At 40.1% G+C, this 18,277-nt stretch overlaps 2 long non-coding RNA genes across 2 annotated transcripts; both read right to left on the bottom strand.

Moving 5' to 3' along the window:
* Window positions 1–1,761: 1,761 nt before the first annotated feature.
* Window positions 1,762–7,559, bottom strand: LOC129709026 (uncharacterized). Its single transcript, XR_008725449.1, has 3 exons — window positions 7,522–7,559; window positions 6,213–6,239; window positions 1,762–1,798 (listed from the first exon to the last, which is right to left on the bottom strand). It is a non-coding gene; the product is annotated as an uncharacterized LOC129709026 (long non-coding RNA).
* Window positions 7,560–8,415: 856 nt separating this feature from the next.
* On the bottom strand, window positions 8,416–16,964 carry LOC129709025 (uncharacterized). Its single transcript, XR_008725448.1, has 6 exons — window positions 16,927–16,964; window positions 15,957–15,983; window positions 12,658–12,693; window positions 12,175–12,201; window positions 10,485–10,520; window positions 8,416–8,442 (listed from the first exon to the last, which is right to left on the bottom strand). It is a non-coding gene; the product is annotated as an uncharacterized LOC129709025 (long non-coding RNA).
* Window positions 16,965–18,277: the final 1,313 nt, after the last annotated feature.

Below are 18,277 nucleotides of genomic sequence, written 5' to 3'. Positions count from 1 at the left end.
CAAAGAGCCAAACTAATATTCCTTTTTGTAATAAAAAATAATCGGGGTAGGATTCACTTTTCAAACTCACCATACTCTTGAAGATTTTTCTTCAATTTTTCAAGTTCTATGCGAAAAATAATCCCATTATAGTTTGCCACGTAAATAATTGTATGTTTACTCCCATGGTACCCTGAAATCGGAGAAATACAGCTATACTTCAAAACAATAGCTTTCTTAAAATATGGCACGATTAGAACAACGTGCTCGGTATTCACATCCACTCCTGCAATATACGATATGTAAACTGAAAATATAATGGCGACGGATACAATAACCTCCTTATCTCTTTTAATGTTTTATCTGACTACCATATTATAAAATTCTACCAATTCTACCAATAGTGTAATTCCCCACTGTGACATAATTTTGATGTATCCATTATATATATCGCCTTCCACTCTTACAGGAGGCTTGTGCAAAAACGAGAGCATTTCCTGTTTTGTTTCAATAAGAATTAATGCTCAATATGAATTAATTGAATTCCAACTTTATCGTCAGCACCAAAATGTACGAAAACACGAACAGTTGGCTTTAAACGACCGCTTAAATGAAAAACTTCCGGGAGAATTTTCAAAAAAACAGCTCTATAAAACATACGTTTAAATAATTATCTATACGCATTATACTTTGTATGCGCCAAATTAAACGTGCTGCGCCACTAGCACGTAATCATGAATATCCAGCTATTTTACTTTACGATCACTGTTAAAAATTGTGTCCATGTCCTGGCAGGGTTGGCAAGGAAACAAAACAAAATTACACACTTCATGTAGTGTCTTTAAAACTGTAGATATATAGCGTAATATAAGACATTTGAGAACATAAAATCCTGGCCAAGTATGTTTGTAGATATTAAACGAACGAAATGATTTACTTCAGCAAAAGAGAAAATGTATCGTTACCTCTATCCCTTTTTCCAAGTTGTTGTCCTGCATGAGGAAACAAGTGAATGGAGTACATGTTCGTGTTTTCTGGTTTTACCAATGACGCGAAAAGACTCAACTACTAGGCTTAACTATAATTAGACAGGCAAAATGCCATAACATGTGCAGCGGCCCGACGATACAGTCGGCTTACGGCTGTTGCGTATCTTAACGTAATTGTGATCATGGTTGTTTTCATATTCCTCAGTAAGGTTGTAATATTAACGAAATGCAATGTTTAATTATGACTGGACTGCATAACTGTTTTTCAGTGATTAAAATTAAAAACGACGGACAAGAGCATTTTTAAAGGATTACAATGACAAATGTTGAGGGAAGTTTATGGTTTTGACAACATCAGCCGACAGCTATGTCCCGTCAGATATTTCTGCCAGATGCTGAACATAACGCAAATAGCCTAAAAATCGCACGTTCAGCTTTAAGTTTAGTTTAGAGATACAGCGTGGGAATTGATCCGTTGACCCACACATCCACGCCCACCTGCGAATATTAGTTATATCGTATACACTGGTGGATATGTAGTGAAGCTAATTAACCAACAAAACTGTACGTCTTCGGAATGTGGGATAGAAAAGGCGCACTTAGCGCTCAAGACGGCAAATATACTGCTGCGCCACTCTGACCCCATAATGACTAAATTAAATAAATACATAAATACACTTGATCACTTCGGTGCACCAAACGTCGAATCCTGAGACAAGTAAGCGTATGTTTTCGATGCCATGGGATTATAATGAAATAAGAAATGTCCGAGACCGCTGCGTTGCTTTGTTCACCTTGGTCAAGGAAGGAGTCTTTCAACCTTTGTAGTTCTGCAAAGTGGTTTGCACGTTAGATATTAGATTACAAAGGTGTTTATCAGAAAAAAAAACACAATATTCAAAATATTCAGGAAGCTTAATACTGAGAAAAATTGCGAGTGGTTATCAGAGAGGAGAGGCAGAATTTAAAACACAGCAGTTACGAACGGAATGAGGGCATCAGCTGGGCCATAAAATGAAGGCAGGTATCAAAGGAGCGGCTTTCTGGGACCATCAATGCCGTATTTTGAAGTCACGTATCGAGATTTGGATCGTCAGACTTAGACGTATAGGGTGAGCTGAGGACGACGGCGAAACAAGTTATGTTCTCTCTTTTAACAATGAAGATGGCAGATAGCAAAAAGTGCATGCTGCTCCAGAAGAATGCTGGAAAACAGGGAAACGACCCGTGTCCCACAGCACTACACATGGGAGAATTACTTCCAATTCAGCTCCGCATATATATCGCGGGATCGCGGCTGGGGGACAAGAGGTGTAGGCAACTTAGTGTAGTCATCGATCGGAGTAGTCGTGAGGTGATCCTACCTAAGGTACAGGAAGAAAGCAGATGGGTGATAATCGGCGGGGTGTGGGGGGGGGGGGGGGGGGTGGAGCAGTCACATATTGCAGGAATCCCCTGTTGCCATTCCCACATCCGTAGACAGCAGGACCGGCAGTCAGGTATGTAACACCAGCAGTGATTCAAAGGCACATCGCGATAGTCAAACATGCTATCGTGAAAGAAACATCATTACCGAAGAGATGGGGGCAGACAAGAAAATATATCATGTCATGGTGGCGCAACGGTAAATTTGCTGCCTCACAGCGCTGGCGGCGCCAGAGACCCGGGTTCGATCCCGACTACGGGTGCTATCTATGCGGAGTTCCCTCAATAGCAAGAATGTCCTTCCTCAAATTAGGGGACCAAAACTGCACATAATACTCCAGATGTGGTCTCACTAGGGCTCTGTACAACTGCAGAAGGACCTCTTTGCTCCTATATTCGATTCCTCTTGTTATAAAGGACAACATGCCATTCGCTTTCTTCACTGCCTGCTGTACCTGCATGCTACTTTCATAGACTGATGTACAAGGACCCCAGATCCCATTGTACTTCCCCTTTTCCCAAATTGACGCCATTTAGATAGTAATCTGCCTTCCTGTTTTTGCTACCAATGTGGATAACCTCACATTTATCCGCGTTAAACTTCATCTTCCATGCATCTGCCCACTCCCGCAACCTGTCCAAGTCACCCTGCATTCTCATAGCATCATCCTCACAATTCACACTGCCACCCAGCTTTGTGTCACCTGCAAATTTGTTAAGGTTACTTTCAATCCCTTCATCCAAATCATTGATGTATATTGTAAATAGCTGCGGTCCCAGCACCGAACCTTGCGGTACTTCACTAGTAACTGCCTGCCATTCTGAAAGGGACACGTTAATCCCTTTCGGCACACTCTTTGTTTCCTGTCTGCCAACCACTTCTCTATTCATGTCAGCACTGTACCCACAATACCATGTTCCCTAATTTTGCCCACTAATCTCCTATGTGGGACCTTATCAAGTATTTTCTGAAAGTCCAAGTACACTACATCCACTGTCTCTCCCTTGTCCATTTTCCTACTAACATCTTCAATCAACAGGAACTGATCCTGAGTCTATAGAACATTGGAACATTATCACCAATGCATCCACGATTTCTAGAACCACTTCCTTAAGTACCCTGGGATGCAGACCATCAGGCCCCGGGGATTTATCAGCCTTCAGTCCCATCAGTCTATCCAACACCATGTCCTGCCTAATGTGGAGTTCCTTCAGTTCCTCTGTCACCCCAGATCCTCTGGCCACTACTATATCAGGAAAATTGTTTGTGTCCTCCTTAGTGAAGACGGATCCAAATTACCTGTTCAACTCATCTGCCATTTCCTTGTTCCCCATAATAAATTCGCCCTTTTCGGTCTTCAAGGGTCCAACGTTGGTCTTAACTATTTTTTTTCATCTTCACATGCCTAAAGAAGCTTTTACTATCCGGCTTTATATTCTTGGCTAGCTTACCTTCGTACCTCATCTATTCTCCCCGTATTGTCTTTTTGGTTATCTTCTGTTGTACTTTAAATATTACCCAATCCTCTTGCTTCCCGCTCATCTTTGCTACGTTGTAATTCTTCGCTTTATTTTTTATACTGTCTCTGACGTCCCTTGTCAGCCACGGTCGCCCCTTACTCCCCTTGGAATCTTTCTTCCTCCTAGGACTGAACTGCTCCGGCACCTTCTGTATTATTCCTAGAAACATCTGTCATTTTTGTTTCACTGTCATCTCTGCTAGTGTGTCTTTCCAGGAAACATTGGCCAGCTGCTCCCTCATGGCCCCATAGTTCCCTTTATTCGACTGCGACACTGACACCTCCGATCTCCTCTTCACCATCTTCAATTGTAGATTAGACCTGACCATGTTATGGTCACTACTTCCTAATGGCTTATTAACCTCGAGGTCCTTTATCAAATCCGGTGCATTATATAACACTAAATCCAGAATTGCCTTCTCTCTGGTAGGCTCCAATACATGCTATTCAAAGAATACATCACGAAGGCACTTTGCAAAGTCATTTTCTTGGGATCCAATACCAACCAGATTTTCCCAGCTGAGCTGTTGAAATCTCCCATAACCCGTTTATTCTGCTACATGCCAATCGCGCACTCATGATTCATAGTACTTTGACTGGGCTACTGTCCTGTATTCGTCCCATTAGGGCTTACAATTCCCCCTCGACCCACATCTCCTGGCCCAATGATCTTGCAAAGGACTGAATTGTTCCTCACCAACTCAAGCTTTGCCCACCTGTCTGTCGTTTCGATAGGAGATATACCCTTGAATATTCAGTTCCCAGCCCTGGCCCTCTTGCGGCCATGTTTCAGTAATTCCCACAACTTCATACTTGCCTTTTTTCTAGCTGAGCTTCATGCTCGTCCCGTTTATTCCTTATACTTCACGCATTCATATAGAGTACTTTGACCTCCGTACTCACTTCCCCCTCGCAATTGGTCCTGACCTTACTCTGTTGTCCTTTCTCAAGCTTTCCTTCCCATTAATTCGAGAATCTTTTGTAACTTTTTCCTGTAGTCCCCCTTCCCCCCAACTCAATTTTTATACTTCCCAAGTTGTCACCCCCCCCCCCCCCCCCCCCCCCCCACTATTTAGTTTAAAGCCACAATTGTAGCCATAGCAACACGTGTGGCCTTAACATTCCCCCATTTTGTTTTGCTAAAATTTCCGATCAAGCTTCCTCCTACAGACGTCCTTGCTCTGCCTTGGTCTCGCGTTCAGGTCTTTCTACACCGGGTCCAGTGCCAATAAACTGTGGTTTTACTTACGTGCAGATACGAGCTCTTGGCATCCAAAAGAGAGAACACAGTAGCCTTGCCCAAGTGCGCAGTCATTTCTTCTTCGGTATGCATGAGGCTGTGCAGTCTCTTTAACGCAATATTTAGGTCTCTAGGGTTGATACAAATACGCACCTCTTCCTTGTTCGTTTTATTGGCTGATCTACAAACTGCATGTGCCATGCATCTGCCCACTCACCCAACCTGTCCAAGCCACCCTGCATCCTCATAGTATCCTGCTCAGATTTCAAACTCCCTCCCAGCTTTGTGTCGTCTCCAAATGTGCTATTGTTACTTTTAATGCATTCACCTAAATCATTAATGTATATTGTAAATAACTGCGGTCGCAGCATAGACCCTTGCGGTATCCCACTAGTCACTCCCTGCCATTCTGAAAGGGTTCCATTAATTCCCACTCTTTGTTTCCTGTCTGCCAAGTAATTGTCTACCCATGTCAGTACACTACGCCCAAAACCATGTGCTCTAATGTTGCCCACGAATCTCCTACGCGGGACCTAATCAAAGGCTTTGTGGAAGTCCAGGAACACCACATCCACTGGCTATCCCTTGTCCATTTTCCTAGTTACATCCTCAAAAAATTCCAAAAGATTAGTCAAGCAGGATTTCCCATTCGCATATCCATGCTGAGTCGGCCCGATCCTCTTACAGCTATTTGTGAAAAACAAAATGTTTTCGCGGTGTGATTTTAACTCAGAGCAACCCCATTCTGGGAAGATATTCCTGAGGAAGCTATAGAGTGGATAAGTTATGATTGTCAAAAGTCCTTTGTGCAGATAGATGGAAAATGTTATTTTTACGAGGATAGTGGCCAAACGTGATAGTCGGCATCAGCCCAGAATGCCAACTGGGACACCGGGGAACTGTTCGCATGTTGTATAGCTCTATACTTCAATGACTTTCGGACTCTCATAGCTGCTATTATATAACACACTTTACATTCGAAAACATTGCGTAAGGACTTTGAACGAAGCGTGAACTACTGTATACGAAAGAGGATTTTCGTAAGTTGTCTTGTTTTACCTTTGCTTTCAGTGCTCCAGTTCTCCTCTGTTAATGTCAATAACATGCCCGTGTACAATTACAAGTGGAGGCACGATTAATTTTCTGATACTCAAGCTTGAGCAGAACATTTCATTCGATTGATCTCACGATTAAACATGAGAAAATACTGAACATAATGTCCCTTTAATTATGAACACGTTGATAATATTATTTCATTTGTAAACATAGCCTCTCGGATGGGATGTGTTGTGATAGACATTGATGATCTGAGTTTGACATTATCTTTTATTTTTCTGCAAAAAATAATTATAGCATTCGGCGTATTAATGATTAATAGTTTATGGGTCATTCTTAACTGCCACTGTATGCCATGTTGTCACTTGCGGGCGGAGCTCCAAGGACAATTCCTTGTATGTGAAAACTTGGCTAATAAACGTATTTCTTCAATCATTCATTAGGCACCCCTTGGCAATGTTGCAGTCTTTATTTTTCCACTGTCTTGAGCATTTGAGTTCCATATGCATATAATTTACGTATGATTCCTATTTATGTGCATAGTCCGAGTCAATATGTCCTTGACTTTGGATAATTTCTACAATAACATTGACTCAACTTTCTTTAGCTGACTTCATATTTTACATATCCCTCTAGAACTCGATGTCACATATTACGTTATGGACGCAGGGCTTCGCTTATCGTGAAATACGGTGGGAATCGGAAGTCACCTGGAATTGTCCGAAATGCTAGTAGCCACAGGATTAAATTCTTCGGCAGCGAATCACAGTGCACTGTGATTCGGCTGCAAGCTAATCTGAGTTTGATCCATGTCAAAATAGTCCCGTATTTGCCTCCGATTGATAACTTTTATTTTAGCATTCAACGTATTTTTTTTCCTTTTCATGACTTTGCTGTTCCCGATTTATTTTATGTCAATTTCAAGACCTGCAGATTATTGGCATCCATTAAATTAGGGAATTGCCGATTTCATATCTATGGCGTGAAGAATTCTGAATCCCAAATTGAACTACCTACTATCTATGGAAGTAAATATAGCCAGTGCAAAATCATTGGTGTGCCCCCTTATTAATACTACTGTTGTCTATTGTCAACTCAGAAAACAGCAATGCATTCAAAAAAATATTCTGAGAGATGGTGACTCGGTGATTGGCTGAACAATGAGTTCAAGTTAACTGAACAGCACCATACTAAATTTCTTGTGCGGTTTCTCCTAAAATTAATTGACCCAATATATGTAAAAGACGGCAAGGCAATTACAGAAACAGTTTACCGTGAAAACAAGCCATCTGTATTCATTTATTAAACTTACCATAATTCGTGAGTGATTTCCTTAGTTTTTCTAATTCTGTTTGGAAACAAAATGAAGAAAATGCTATAATAGCAAAACACAGTCTTCTCAGTTGGTATAATAATAGTAAACTGGTATTAGTTGAAATTATAAGGAGCACTCTCTATACATTGATAGTTTATGTGCATGTACATTTTTTAATATATCAGCAGCGAATTTCGAAGCGTGATGTACACATTCACAATAAAATTGTGAAAATTCATTACTACGAGGGAGGGGGGGGGATATATTTCATAAATAAGTCGTTTTTTAAAATATTATTTCCAGTCGCGAAGGTTTATGTAAGCGTAGATTTAAATAATTATCTAAAATATGAAAATATTATTGGTTTTCGATGCGTAGTAAGAGAATGATTGAATCCAGTTCTGGATCAAAATGTGATATAACAGCGTGCAATGAGGTTATAGGTTTACACTTAAATGTGAACAAAGTTAAAGATGTGCGAATAAACACTGAATCCTGAAAGGTTACTCCAAAGCTACATAATACTAATACATATCTGCCAGTGGAAACAAAATGGTATGATTGCTTCAGATTATATCTGACAAAATCTGTTCCATCTTCTTGTTATTGATATCATAACAAGGGCTCTTAGACTCTTACATACTAAGCTGCTTAGCTATTTGCAGCTATCCCTTGAAGCGATCACGGGTAGGTGAGGTTTCTAAAAGCACTAACGTGCGGATAATATTTCAAAATGTGTGTACAATGCAATTTTAGGGAACATCTCAGATTGATAGATAACTAACTAGCATGTCACAATATATCAAATGTAATGAAACCTGTTTCATTCGTTGAAAATTACAACGATCTGCAAGCATTTTGTACTGACCACGGTCATCAAAATCTACTTGCCTCTGTCCTTCTTTGCTAATGCTTGCACTGTTGGAAATTTTATTAATGCGTGTTTATAAAACATCACAACGGCATGCACTGCTAATTATTTGGGCTACAACGGTATGGTTCGACATAATTGTGTTTACTTCAAAAGGTTTATATCATACAACATCGATAACGGGCGAATTTCAATGTATAATCTTTCTTGGAAGGATGATTTCCGTGAAACTCTTTTTAAATGTTCGTTCCAGTTCCAATAAATTACATCAATTTCGAAAGTGGGTTTGACTCAAAGAGAATATATTCACCGAATATATATAAGATAATATATTCACCGTATTTAATCCATCTAACATGTGAAATGACCCCTTGAGGATCATTTGATTTCGAATGGTATTTTGATTCAAATCAAGGGGTAAATTTACGATTGCCAGAATTCATCTTCATTTCAATTTCTGATTAAATTATTCCGGTTAATATTTCATATTGGACGTCAATTCTCGCGTTGCTGAGGTTAAGAACGAATTCATCTGAACAAATAGCATTATGTCAATTGTTATTTTTCGAGCACTCCGCAGGCTTGGTAATGTAATTTAAACTATGTCGATCTATGATAAGTTAGTAGCTGTTCGTCAGTATCAAAGGCTCATGTATCGTGTATCACGGAAATAGCGCATAATGTAGGACATTCTGTAAAATATAAGAACACATTTTAGCTTTTAATAGGTATAACCCGAAGAGCAAACAGACTGGGTAAGCACGTTAGGAAACGAGGCTTACGTGCTGATGGGAACTTTAAAGTCATGTTACAAACGAAATAATTCTACGATATGACTAGTCTAAAAAGCAAAGCGAGTTGCAATAAAGAATGCTGTAAATCAGTATACGGGCACTGAAACTGATCACTAGCATGCGATGTTTTTTTTTTTCTGAGGAAGGGTTTCTACCCGAAACGTTGCCTATTTCCTTCGCTCCATGCATGCTGCCTCACCCGCTGAGTTTCTCCAGCATTTTTGTCTACCTTCGATTTTCCGGCATCTGCGGTTCCTTCTTCAACAAATGTTCTTTATTGCACTCGGTTTCAGACAAATTAAGTATTACAAAAACATGCATTTAGAATAAAGTGAACGCTGATGTGTACTCAAAGATGGAGAATGCATCGATGCATCAGATGCCTTTCAACGCAGTTCGGGTATTTTCTGCGATATCGTCAGTTTATAAACGTGCACTTAAATTTGGGATTTTGCAATGCTGTGCAATGCATTGATACAATTTGTTGACTGCACAACACGCACTTCCTTCATGTCTTCCTGGAACTATAACACCAATTTTAAAATGTCCCCTTCGTGCATAATTTAACATACCTATTTAACATAACATTCATAACATATTTAACATAACATTAATTACTTTATTTGCTTTTACAATCTACTCTACTGCAGTTGTACATGGCCTTGGTGAGGCCACACCTGGAGTATTGGGTACAGCTTTGGTCTCCTAATCTGAGGAAAGACATTCTTGCCATAGAGGGAGTACAGAGAAGGTTCACCAGACTGTTTCCTGGCATGGCAGGACTTTCATATGAAGAAAGACTGGATAGACTTGGCTTGTACTCGCTCGAATTTAGAAGACTGAGAAGTCTTATAGAAACGTACAGCATTCTTAAGGGGTTGGACAGGCTAGATGCAGGAAGATTGTTCCCGATGTTGGGGTAGTCCAGAACAAGGGGTCACAGTTTAAGGATAAGGGGGAACTCTTTTAGGACCGAGATGAGAAGAACATTTTTCACAGAGAGTGGTGAATCTGTGGAATTCTCTGCCATAGAAGGTAGTTGGGGCCAGTTCACTGCCTATATTTAAGAGGGAGTTAAATCTGCCCCTGGTGGCTAAAGGGATCAGGGTGTGTGGAGAGAAGGCAGGTAAAGTATACTGAGTTGGATGATCAGCCATGATCATATTGAATGGCGGTGCATGCACGAAGGGACGAATGGCCTATCTCTTGCACCTTGTTTCTATGTTTCTATTTATGTTAGTGTTGTTTTAGAATCATATGCTGCTACACAATTAAGCATAGTTAAAAAAAAATACCTTTATCATCTAGATCGTCCTTCATTTTCAAGCATTCTAGAGAGTGTAATAAAACATATGACATCGGTTATTGGTTGCCTTGGACAATTACATATCTAGGAAACAGATGTGGAGGACATGGTCGTGTTCAGCCATTTTAGAAGGGAAATGACGCTTCAGCTGCAGAGAAAGATGTTGCCACGATATCTGATTTTGAAATGCAGAGCTGCCTGTCGGCATTTGACGTGTGATGGTATTGAATATTGTCAAAGTACCCGCAGATCACAACATGGCCTAATTTGCAGGTGATTCGATTTAAGATGTAGAACGCACGAGAATCGACAGTTGAATAGTCAACACTGTTGACTTAGTATAGTGGCAAATTTGGCCTTCATATAGTGTGCCTCTTCATCAGCAAGGGTGTGGAGGGTCATGATGGTCGTCAGATCCCGATAGCTCTATTGGTTGTTGTTCTTATCTTACTAAGATATACTTGTTTTCACAGTACTGTTGCCATATATTTATGGTATACACATATATTCCAGTGGTACAACCTCGTCATCTCTCCTATTTGTATGGTGATAATAAGATTTGCACATCCATACTTCGTTCGTGTTTGCTAATTTCCTGGATAAAGTCCGAGAAGCTAGACACGGTATCCATCTCACTGCATCTGAGGAAAAACGAATAGGCCTGTATATGACCTTTCACCGTAGGTTAAATATGTGTGTGGGGATACGAACTATGAAAAGATAAATAAAGAGTAATAACATTTGAATATGACATAAACAGGAGGCACAGGGCACAACAGTTGCTGGAGGCTCCGAGCTCGTCCATTACACTTGTGCTTTTCGTGTGGCCTTCCTACATCTATGAGATACAACGTGGAGTCGGTGACAGCTTTGCCTGGCACATGCACTTTGTCCGCCGTAGTCATATCTACCTCTCGCTGGCCAACCATTTTATTTCCCCAACCCATTCACGAGGCGTTATAGCTGTTTTCTGCCTCCTCCAATGCCAGTGTGATGGCCAAACAGAAAATAAAGAAACAGTGTCTTACATTGTCGGAATATGGAACATTACAATTCCAGATACCACTTATCCTTCCAGGTACCCCGTATATATTTTCCTTTCTAGCTATATTAATACACTACCCCTGTTCCTTCAGTAACACACATGTTACATTATCCTGATGTTCCGCTTCTCCCATCTACACCATCATCCATCACACAGACCCACTGTTTAATTTTACCCTCACCCAACTGATTAACTTCCCATGTTTTACACTCTGTCAACGTACCTTATTTAGATCCACGCATCATCCCCTTTCCTATGTGAACCCAGAATCTGCGGCTTTTCTTATCCTCAAATCAACTTCTAGCATCAGCTGCAATATCCATCACTCTGGTCCCCACTCGGGTGCTATCTGCCAATCAACCCCAAGCTATCTGCGTCCATTATCACCTGATAACCTTTGCCCAACATCTCTCGTCCACATCGTTATCACTGCCTACCTCCCGTCTGCACTTTGTCCAGATGAAGTGAGTCAATCTAACAGATTGTGCAAGAAAAGCAGAGGTCTCTCTTCCCTCAGCCTTTCAAATGATATGGCAAATATTTGCTCAAGCCTTGCTACTGTGGCTAAAATGTGGAGCAATTCGAAATGAAATGTAAATAGTGTCTGCGCACGCAGTTATTTATATCCTCTTACCTGTGTCATGCGTGGTTTGTTTCATTTCTGCACGGAAATAAAACATTGCTTGGAGAAACGATGTGGTTTGAAAATCTAACTTATCTAAACATACTTGCAATCGGTGTATTTAAAACAAGAGCCAAGGAATGTGTACTCCACTTGAGCAGATTGGAGAAATATTCATATATTGTAGTAGTCAGCAAGTGATTGTCTCACTGAAAAAGGACATAAAATGACGAAGCAACTAGGTCTCAAAACGTCATGGTATGTTTCTTGACGTTTGGAACTGCGAACAACAGAGTGTTAAGTTAAGGTGCATCCACGTCCAGAATCACTACACAAGAACTCAAATGACCACCAGTTAGTTGAATAAGTAAACAAATATATATTTGCTGAGAAAGTTGTTTTTTCGTTGCAAAGATGAAGGTGCATTAATATAATAGTAATTTTAAATCAGTTTAGCTGCATGGACCGCAACAAATAGTTTATTGATTTACTCACCATACTCTATAACAGTTTCTTTCAATTTCACGAGTGCTGTCGAAGAGGAAACATATGCATTCATATTGAGTAATCATTCATCTCCAAGTACTTATTGGCTTATGCTTTTATAAATGGAAAGGGAGTGATATTAATGCGTGCAAATCAAATGATGTTACATGTGCTGATCAATAGATCGTGGACGTTCAAATTGCGTGGAATATACATCAATGAAATGTTGGATATTGTCAGAATTTGTCAGCCTTTACCTTGAATGTTCTATCCGAAAACCAGAAACAGAATGAAGGGATCATTTATTGACATATGCTGAAGCACCGAAAGAGGACTATGGAAAATAACGAAGAGGGGCGTTTCCATTTAGCTGGAAGCTAGGTCAGATAACATTTTTCATAAAACTTTTACAGTGTACCTTTATGTAGAAACCAAAAAAATATAAAAACGGATGTTTTTTTGCAGGATGTGACCTAGCTGAGTATAGGGGAGGATTAATAATCAACTCAGTTTTATGCAATATTAGTAAATATGATTATTGGGGGAATGATCCGACAGTTAATTTATGGAATCATGGTGTTCCATAAACTGGGATCAGTGCGTCTGACAATCATTATGTATTTTTATAATAATCCCACGCGCATGCAATACACCTATCCTCTTTTCTTGAAAATACCTGATCAGATGTATGTTAAATGGTGCAATTTTTCAAATCTTCAACGTTTATTTGGAATGTCATTTCTTATACCAAATATAGCTTGTACGAATAAATGCTCCACAGATTTTGCACCGAACTCTTACTCACATTAACTGTATGCATTCTAATTTGGGACCGCACCCAGACGTAGGGTACAGAACTGACCATTTATCGTGTTCTGCCCCTCTTAACTTTCTATACGTCTATCGTGTCAACTTTTACACTATTCGTTACAGAGAAAACTGAGTTAGCTTAACCAACAATTTCTGATTGCCCAAACCATTTAATCAAAGTAACGTTTTTGGAATTCGCTTCTGTATCTTATTTACTCAATCATGTTCGCCCTATAGTGTAGTGACGCGAACTGTACAACACACTCCAAGCACGGAGAACCCTTGGCATAATAATAACGAATATGAAACCAAAACGATCGTTACCCTAATGCCCCTGTCCTACTTAGGAAACCTGAACGGAAACCTCTGGAGACGTTGCGCCCCACCCAAGGTTTTCGTGCGGTTCCCGGAGGTTTTTGTCAGTCTCCCTATCTGCTTCCACGACCTGACACCTCCGGCAACCGCACTGAAACATTGGGTGGGGCGCAAAGTCACCAGAGGTTTCCGTTCAGGTTTCCTAAGTGGGACAGGGGCATAAGCAATATTGAAGAGAAAAATAATTTCGCACTAGATAAACAAATTCAACGACCACATGGCACGGTGGCGTAGCGATTGAACAATTGCCTTAAAGCACCAGAGACACGGGTTCGATCCTGGCTACGGAATCTGTGTGTACCATGTTTGTATGTTCTCCCCGTGACCTGCGTGTGTTTTCTCCAAGATCTTCGGTTTGCTCCCACATTTAAAAAGACGTACGGGTTTGCAGGTTAATGGCTGGGTATGTAAAACTTGTCCCCAGAGTGCGTGCCGAGTAGTGTTAATTTGCTGGAATTGCTGGTCGGTGCGGACTCGGTGGGGGCGAACCGGTTTTTCCGCGCTGTATCTCAAAACTAACCTAAAATGGTGTGATAGTTGAAAATGAAGCAGTAATTTGAGCTATCATAACACGTAAATTTGTAAACGTGAAAATGTTTCAAAAGCATGTGGGGTTTCTTCAACGTGGCCGAAGTCCAAGTTGATTTTATCGGGATATATGCGAACATCCACGATGTGTTTCCGTGAATTGGATATTTGCACAACTCTACAAAGTGTTTACTTATGTCCATGTTACTTATGTGTCGGTTACTGGAGACTGTTTAACGCTGTTATGCATTGAAATCTAATCTGGTGCATGAAAACATAGATTAATAATAATATTCGGCTTAATGGCATCCCGAACAACCACCTTCGAGATCAATGCGAGGTTACGCACAGAACGTTGCCAAATGACATGAATGTAGAGTACTAGATCCGTAGTATAAAAATACTGAGGTGGTAGAATCCATCCGTCGCAATAGCGTGAATTCCTTAGGAATACAATCCAGGGCCATATTGCAAACTACAGTGTCATAGAGGAATTCTGGAAGAATAAGGAACAAGCTCAATGCCAGCTCTAATCTTTACTGCGTCGTGCAGCAGACAGATCTGAAATAAGCTCAATCGATCATGTGTATTTCGTATGACGAATTAAATGATTTATCAACATCATTATATGTTTCTATGATTCACCAAACGAAGGCAAAAATATTCCAATTAGAGTGCAGAAACATATTTGATTGAGAAGGGATGAGCTTATATTTAATCTCTCGTAATTAAATAGGTATCCATGTCTCACGAGAAAGTTGGGTACGTTTGTAAAATGTTCAACATAAAAGTACTACATACTTAAAAACGAGTAACGGAAATCGGGACAACTAAATGATTATTTTAGCAGATGCAGGTAATAGAATGTGGAAATGCTTAGAATGCAGGGTTTAGTTTAACTGGAACAAATATTAATATAGGGTATGTGTAATTCACTCTGAGCAGAAGAATATACATCAATGGATTCGATGATTCATTAAAATAAGACTTGGCCATCATTTAGAGCATTAATTTACGGGGGAAAAACAGGAACTAAGCTATCAGGTAGATAACGGCAATTATCGAGTGATCCAACGAAAAGTTTAATGATGAGTTATTGTGATATTGTAAAATCGACATGCAAATATTGTAATACAAAAGCAATACATTGCAGGATTAATTTGTGTAAGTAGAGAACCATTGCGCCAAATTTTGATATACTCCCCGGTATATAGATTTCGCGACCTGAATAAGCTTTTTTTTTTAAAGAAAATCAGCACTCCTCCATTAACATTTCCGAATGTGTTAGCCTGATCAGAGCTATAATTGAGAGATCGTCTGGGCCCCAAGTGAAAGCAAAGTTCTAGCCGTAGGTCATGCCACAAATCTCTCTAACAGCCTTCATGAATTCAAAAGGTAATTTAAAATATTTGAAGTACTATTTGTATAAACATTTTCATACGGAATTGAGGAAAAGCCTGAAAAGATTGAAATGTAGAATAAAAATTGAGAAAATATTCAACGTATAGTTCATTTTAAGCGTCTCACAAAACGATGTACATAATAGTTTTATGGTTCTATTTTGCGTTTTAAAGAAGTCATAATTAGATTCGTACCTTTGTCTTTGACACTCATTTTTTGTTCTAATGAAATAACATATCGGGATAAAAGAAACCACAACTTTATTGCACAATAACAATCTAACCGATATTTTTCTTTCCTTCTGAGTTAGATTCAGATTCAACTTTAATTGTAATTGCCAGTGTACAATCATAGTGTTTTTCCTGTGGGAGGAGTGTCCGCGGGGAGGGGGTGATTGGCATGTCACCGAGGTACATTGTTGAGTAGTGTGACAGCCGCAGGGTAGAAGCTGTTCCTGGACCTGCTGGTCCGGCAACGGAGAGACCTGTAGCGCCTCACGGATGGTAGGAGGGTAAACAGTCCATGGTTGGGGTGAGAGCAGTCCTTGGCGATGCTGAGCGCCCTTCGCAGACAACGCTTGCTTTGGACAGACACAATGGAGAGGAGCGAGGAACCGGTGATGCATTGGACAATTTTCACCACCCTCTGCAGTGCTTTCCGGTCGGAGACAGAACAGTTGCCATACCATACTGTGATACAGTTGGTAAGGATGTTCTCGATGGTGCAGCGGTAGAAGTTCACCAGAATCTGAGGAGACAGATAGACCTTCTTCAGTCTCCTCAGGAAGAAGTAACCGTATGCAGAGCGGAATATTACCTAATCACCATCATTTTCCCCCAATTTAAAACTGGACATACTGGTGGGTGCCTCCATTGTACGAGGTGCGGACGGGGCATTCTATGGCGGCAGGCGAGATTCAAGAATTTTCTTTTGCCTCCCTATCTTGCGCTGTTCGATGTCAACTCTAACGCTGAGCCGCCATAACGCCCAGTAGTTCAGATAAAAAAATTAAGTTTGTCCACAATATTTAGAGCTGCTTTGCTAGATTATTCATCATTCGCCTATTCTTTGCAAATATTAATAAGAACAATACAAAAAATGCAAATGTAAATGTCACCAGCGCAAGGCTGCACTCGGTACAATGCACAAGTTTCCAGTACTTACCATACTCCAAAAGGATGCCTTTTAGTTTCTCCAATTCTGTATCAACAAAATATAATGTGATGGAAGATGCACGTAGTCAAGTATATTTTTCTGCCTTTGTTTTTCTCCTAAGTTGGCAAGCGTTGCTTTCAATTCACATTCAGATATTTAATTGCTCGGGTATGTTTACATCCGACGTCGCTAGCAACACCGAGAAATATTCAGTTTCCCTTAATGTATAATTATTCTGGGCATCCTACAGTGAAACGTATGCGTTGCCAAGCATTATGGCGTTAAAACGATTGTCAATAGTATTTCCTCTGTGATGTTTGGAATAATTGAACAGCGTTGTCATAAATGCATGTACTGTACCTAAAATTTACCATTACGGCAACAGGCGGTTCACTACACTTATAAACATAGTTCATGATTATTGCGTGAACATTTAAATGGGATTTTTATGTGCAAGTGATAATATATGTAGAAAGAGGAAAACCAGAAAAAAACAATGTACTGAATACAGGTATAAAATTGCAATTGCAACAAACAAAGGCTCACAATGAATTGAATACGTGTTTTGCAAAAGATGGACAATGATGTCCGTTACATCAACATAATTCATGACATTTACTTTATAAGGGGCATTCAAACCAAAGTTGGTGGTTTTTTTTTAATTCAGGCCTCACCCATTTGTAATCGTGGGCACACAGTTGTCAGTTTGGCAATACACGTACATTAGAGTTTCAGTTTTACTTATTGTTATAAACCAGGATTCAAACAAATTTGCTGTTCGGATGAACATCATGGCGTAGACAGTATACAAGATGATGGTAAATGAAGCAGTAAATGCAACGGCAAATGCGAAAACATGAAAACGGCGCAAATATTTCCATGTAAGCTGAAGAAGGGCAAAAACAAAACTAAAATATGGTAATGTCGATTTGCGTTCAGTGAAGAGTAACCTAACATGGCATCTAATCTGTGAACTGGATATGAAAGAGGTGATTCGCCTTCGAGTCTGATAGCAGAGGGAAGAAGCTATTCGGAAGTCTGCACATCCCAGAAAGCCGATGGAAATAGGAATAATCATGCTTGCATATAAGCTTGATGAGACTTTCAGCCTTCCAGAGGAAACAGACCTTGAAGGGAAAGTGAGTGAGGTGAAGTGATACGGCAATGGTGGATATTACTGTGTACATAAACATCTGCAGGTTTGTTCGATTAAGAATAAAGGAGCTAGCAAACAAAGTTGTTATTCATCACTTCAGAATACTTCATATGCACCTATACGAGGCTAGGCATGCCGAAAATAATCCAACCCCATTTAACGCATTGTTGTTCTTGGCTTAGGATCCTATGCATCGGCCAGTCC

Source organism: Leucoraja erinacea, chromosome 24 (assembly GCF_028641065.1).
Source record: "Leucoraja erinacea ecotype New England chromosome 24, Leri_hhj_1, whole genome shotgun sequence".
In the NCBI taxonomy this organism is placed as follows: Eukaryota; Metazoa; Chordata; class Chondrichthyes; order Rajiformes; family Rajidae; genus Leucoraja; species Leucoraja erinaceus.
Note: the sequence above shows the minus strand (reverse complement) of the source record. Positions and strands in the feature narration are given on the sequence as shown.